This window comes from Myodes glareolus, chromosome 25 (genome assembly GCF_982192425.1).
Source record: "Myodes glareolus chromosome 25, mMyoGla1.1, whole genome shotgun sequence".
Lineage (NCBI taxonomy): Eukaryota > Metazoa > Chordata > Mammalia > Rodentia > Cricetidae > Myodes > Myodes glareolus.
In genome coordinates, this window is record NC_142050.1 from 39,613,093 (window position 1) to 39,618,344 (window position 5,252).

Here is a 5,252-nt window from a genome sequence, read left to right on the forward strand (position 1 = left end):
TTATGATCAAGTGGGCTTCATCCCAGAGATGCAGGGCTGGTTCAACATACACAAATCTATCAATGTAATCCATCATATAAGTAAACTGAAAGAAAAAAAACCATATGATCATCTCACTAGATGCTGAAAAAGCATTTGACAAAATTCAACACCCCTTTATGATAAAGGTGTTGGAGAGATTGGGTATACGAGGATCATACCTAAATATAATAAAAGCAATATATAGTAAGCCGACAGTTAACATCAAATTGAACGGAGAGAAACTCAAAGCCATTCCACTAAAATCAGGAACACGACAAGGCTGTCCACTCTCTCCATACCTCTTCAATATAGTGCTTGAAGTCCTAGCAATAGCAATAAGACAACATAAGGGGATCAAGGGGATTCGAATTGGAAAGGATGAAGTTAAACTTTCGTTATTTGCAGACGATATGACAGTGTACATAAGCTACCCCAAAAACTCTACCAAAGAACTCCTACAGCTGATAAACACCTTTAGTAATGTGGCAGGATACAAGATCAACTCCAAAAAATTGGTTGCCCTCCTATACACAAAGGATAAAGAAGCAGAGAGGGAAATCAGAGAAACATCACCTTTCATGATAGCTACAAATAGCATAAAATATCTTGGGGTAACTATAACCAAGGAAGTGAAAGACCTATTTGACAAGAACTTTAAGTCCTTGAAGAAAGAAATTGAGGAGGATACCAGAAAATGGAAAGACCTCCCCTGCTCTTGGATTGGGAGAATCAACATAGTAAAAATGGCAATTCTACCAAAAGCAATCTATAGATTCCATGCAATTCCCATCAAAATTCCATCAAATTTCTTCACAGACCTTGAGAGAACAATAATCAAGTTTATATGGAAAAACAAAAAACCCAGGATAGCCAAAACAATCTTATACAATAAAGGAACTTCTGGAGGCATTACCATCCCTGACTTCAAACTCTATTATAGAGCTACAGTATTGAAAACAGCTTGGTATTGGCATAAGAACAGAGAAGTCAACCTATGGAATCGAATAGAAGACCCGGGTATTAACCCACAAACATATGAACACCTGATATTTGACAAGGGAGCTAAAGGCATACAATGGAAGAAGGAAAGCATCTTTAACAAATGATGCTGGCATAACTGGATGTCAACCTGTAGAAGAATGAAAATAGATCCATATCTATCACCATGCACAAACTCAAGTCCAAATGGATTAAAGACCTCAACATTAATCTGACCACTTTGAACCTAATAGAAGAGAAAGTGGGACGTAGTCTACAAGATATAGGCACAGGAGACCAGTTCCTAAGCAGAACCCCAGGAGCTCAGACAATAAGAGAAGCAATGAATAAATGGGACCTCATGAAACTGAGAAGCTTCTGTAAAGCAAAGGACACTGTCAGTAAGACCAAAAGGCTACATTCCGACTGGGAGAAGATCTTCACAAATCCCTCATCAGACAAAGGTCTGATCTCCAAAATATACAAAGAACTCAAGAAACTAGACACTAAAACTCTAATTTACCCAATTAAAAAATGGGGTACTGAACTGAACAGAGAATTCACAACAGATGAATTCCGAATGGGCATTAAGGTCATGCTCAAGCTCCTTAGCGATCAGGGAAATGCAAATCAAAACAACTTTGAGATATCATCTTACACCTGTCAGAATAGCCAAACTCAAAAACACCAATGATAGCCTATGCTGGAGAGGATGTGGGGTGAAGGGAACACTCATCCATTGTTGGTGGGAATGCAAACTCGTGCAGCCACTGTGGAAATCAGTGTGGCGGTTTCTCAGGAAACTGGGAGTCAACCTCCCTCAGGACCCAGCAATTCCACTCTTGGGAATATACCCAAGAGATGCCCTATCATACCACAAAAGCTATGTGGTTCAACTATGTTCATAGCAGCACTATTTGTAATAGCCAGAACCTGGAAACAACCTAGGTGCCCCTCAATAGAAGAATGGTTAATAAAGGTGTGGAACATATACACATTAGAGTTCTACTCAGCGGTAAAAAACAATGACATCTTGAAGTTTGCATGCAAATGGATGGAAATAGAAAACGCCTTACTGAGGTAAGCCAGACCCAAAAAGAGGAATATGGTATGTATTCACTCATATGTGGATTCTAACCATAATTAAAGGTCTTTGAGCCTGTTATTCGTGATCCTAGAGAAGCTAAATAAGAAGGTGAACCTGTTGAAAATCATGTAACTATCTGCCTGGAGATTGGAAATAGACAAGAGTCCCAGGTAACCTCGGGTGCATGGGGGGTGGGAGGGTTGTTGGAAGGGGAGAGGGTTAGAGAGAAGGGAGTAGGGGAGGAATGGGGAAAGGTAGGTGTACTGGGATGGGGGAGGGAGGAAGGATGGATATGAGATCAGGGAAGAATATATCTCAACTAAGGGAGTCATTTTAGGGTTTACAAGAGACTTGATTATAAATGGGATCCCAGGTCCAAGGAGAGATCCCCAGATTGTTCTCTGGACCTAGGAGAGGGTGCCTGATCCGGCCTTGGCCCATAACCATACTGATGAAGATTTTTCTTATCACCATAGATCCTTCATCTGACGATGGATGGCGATACAGATGGAGACCCACATTGGAGCACCGGACTGAGCCCCCATGGTCCAAATGAGGGGCAGAAAAAGGAAGAACATGAAAAAAACTCAGGACCGCGAGGGGTGCGATCACCCACTGATACAAGGGGACTGATCTAATGAGAGTTCACCAAGGCCAGTTGGACTGGGACTGAACGAGTATGTGATCCAACCAGATTTTCTGAATGTGGCCGGATCTCTGAATGTGGCTGGTCTGGAGCCTTTCTGAAAAGCCACTGACAATGACACTGGGACTTGTTTCCTCTGCATATGCTGGATTTTTGGGATCCAGTCTGTTCGGATACTCACCTTCAGGGACCTGGAAGGAGTGGGGAGGAACTTGAACTTCCCACAGGGCTGGAAGCCCTGACTGCTCTTAGGGATTAAGAGGGAGGAGGAGGGGGAGGTGGGAGTAGGAGGGTGTTGGGAGGAGGGGCGGAAATGAAAACTTTCATAATTTAATAAACTTTAAAAAAAATAAAAATAAAAAAGAATTCATACAACAACCTAAAAGGCAACATGGTAATATCAGAATGCAGTAATCACAAAAGAAAAAGATTTGATCATCCTAACCCAGAAGACACAGAAGAAAATGACATTAAATGTAACTTTATGAGGATAATGGAAAACAAAAAACTCCCTTTCAAAAATGGAGAAAAAGACAAATAAAAAATTAGTAGAAATTAATAAATCTCTAAAGGAATCCCAACAAAATCAAGAAAAAACACAATCAAACAGGTAAAACAAAGAGTTCAAGACTTGAAGGCTGAAATAGAGGCAATAAATAAAACACAAACCGAGGGAATTCTGGATATGGAAAATCTAGGTAAATGGGAAGGAGCTACAGAGGTAAGTATAACCAACAGTATACAAGAGATACGAGAAAAAATCTCAGGTGTTGAAAATACTATATAGGAAATAGATTCATTGGTCAAAGAAAACATTAAATCCAACAAATTCTTAACACAAAACACCCAGAAAATCTGGGACACCATGAAAGACCAAACTTAAGAATTATAGGAATAGGAGAAGGAGAAGAACTCCATCTCAAAAGCAGAGAAAAATATATTCAACAAAATCATACAAGAAAACTTTCCCAACCTAAAGTAGGATAACTCTATGAAGGTATAAGAACTTACAGAACACCAAATAGATTGGATAAAAAAAATCCCTCACCATATAATAATCAAAATGAAAACATACAGAATAAGGAAAGCATCTTAAGAGATGCAAAGACAAAAGGTCAAGTAACATATAAAGCTAGACCTACTAGAATTACACCTGATTTCTCAGTGGAAATCATGAAAGCCAGAAGGTCTTGGGCAGATGTGCTTCAGACAAGAGATCAAAAATGCAAGCCCAGACTATTATACCCAGCATAATCACAATCAATGGAGAAAACAAGATATTCCATGACAAAAAAAGATTTAAAACATATGTATCTGCAAACCCAGCCCTACAAAAAGTTTTGGAAGAAAACCCCAATGCATGAAAGCTAACTGCACCAACAAAAACACAGGCAACAGATAACCTCCCACCAGAAAATCCAAAAAAGGGAAACACACAAACACTACTAACAAAAAATAACAGGAATTAACAACCACTGTTCATTAATTTATTTTAATATCAATAGACTCAATTCACCTATAAAAAGACCCAGGCTAAGAGAATGGATACAAAAACAGGATCCAGTCTTTTGCTGTATACAAGAAACACACCTCAACCTCAAACAGGCATTACCTCAGAGAAAAGTGTTGGGAAAAGATTTTCCAATCAAATGGACCTAAGAAACAAATGGGTGTGGCTATCCTAATCTCTAACAAAATAGATTTCAAATTAAAATCAATGAGAAGAGATGGAGAAGAACACTTTATCTTCATAACAGGAAAAAGCCATCAAGGTGTAGTCTCAATCCTGAACATCTATGCCCCTAATACAAGAGAACCCACATATGCAATAGGAACATTACTAAAGCTTAAATTGCACATCAAACCTCAGACGTTAACAGTAGGAGACTTCAACACATTACTCTTGCCTTTGGACTGGTCAACCAAACAAAAACTTAACAGAGAAATAAAAGAACTAACTGATGTAATGAATCAAATGGCCTTAACAGACAACCATAGAAAATTCCACCCAAACACTCAGCACCTCATGGAACCTTTTCTAAAATAGATCACATACTTGGTAAAAAGCAAACCTAAGCAGAAAGAAAAAAGTTGTCGTAACCCCCTGTATCTTATTGGATTACCATAATTTAAAGTTTGAACTTAACAACAACACTACTTTCAGAAAGTCTAAAAACTCATGGAAATTGAACAGTAAACTATTTAACCACCCCTGGGTCAAGGAAGAAAAAAAAATAAAAATTTCCCAGTATTCAATGAAAATTATGGTACAACATACCCAAATCTATGGGATACTATGAAAGCAGTGCTAAGAGGAAACTTCATAGCACCAAATGCTCACTTAAAGAAAATGGAGAAAGCTCACTTCAGTGACTTAATAGCCCACCTGAAAGCTCTAGAACAAAATGAAGCAGACCCAGGAGTAGAAAACAGGAAATAATCAAATTTATGACAGAAATCAATAAAATAGAAACAAAGAAAACAATACAAAGAATCAATGAAACAAAAAGCTGGTCTTTG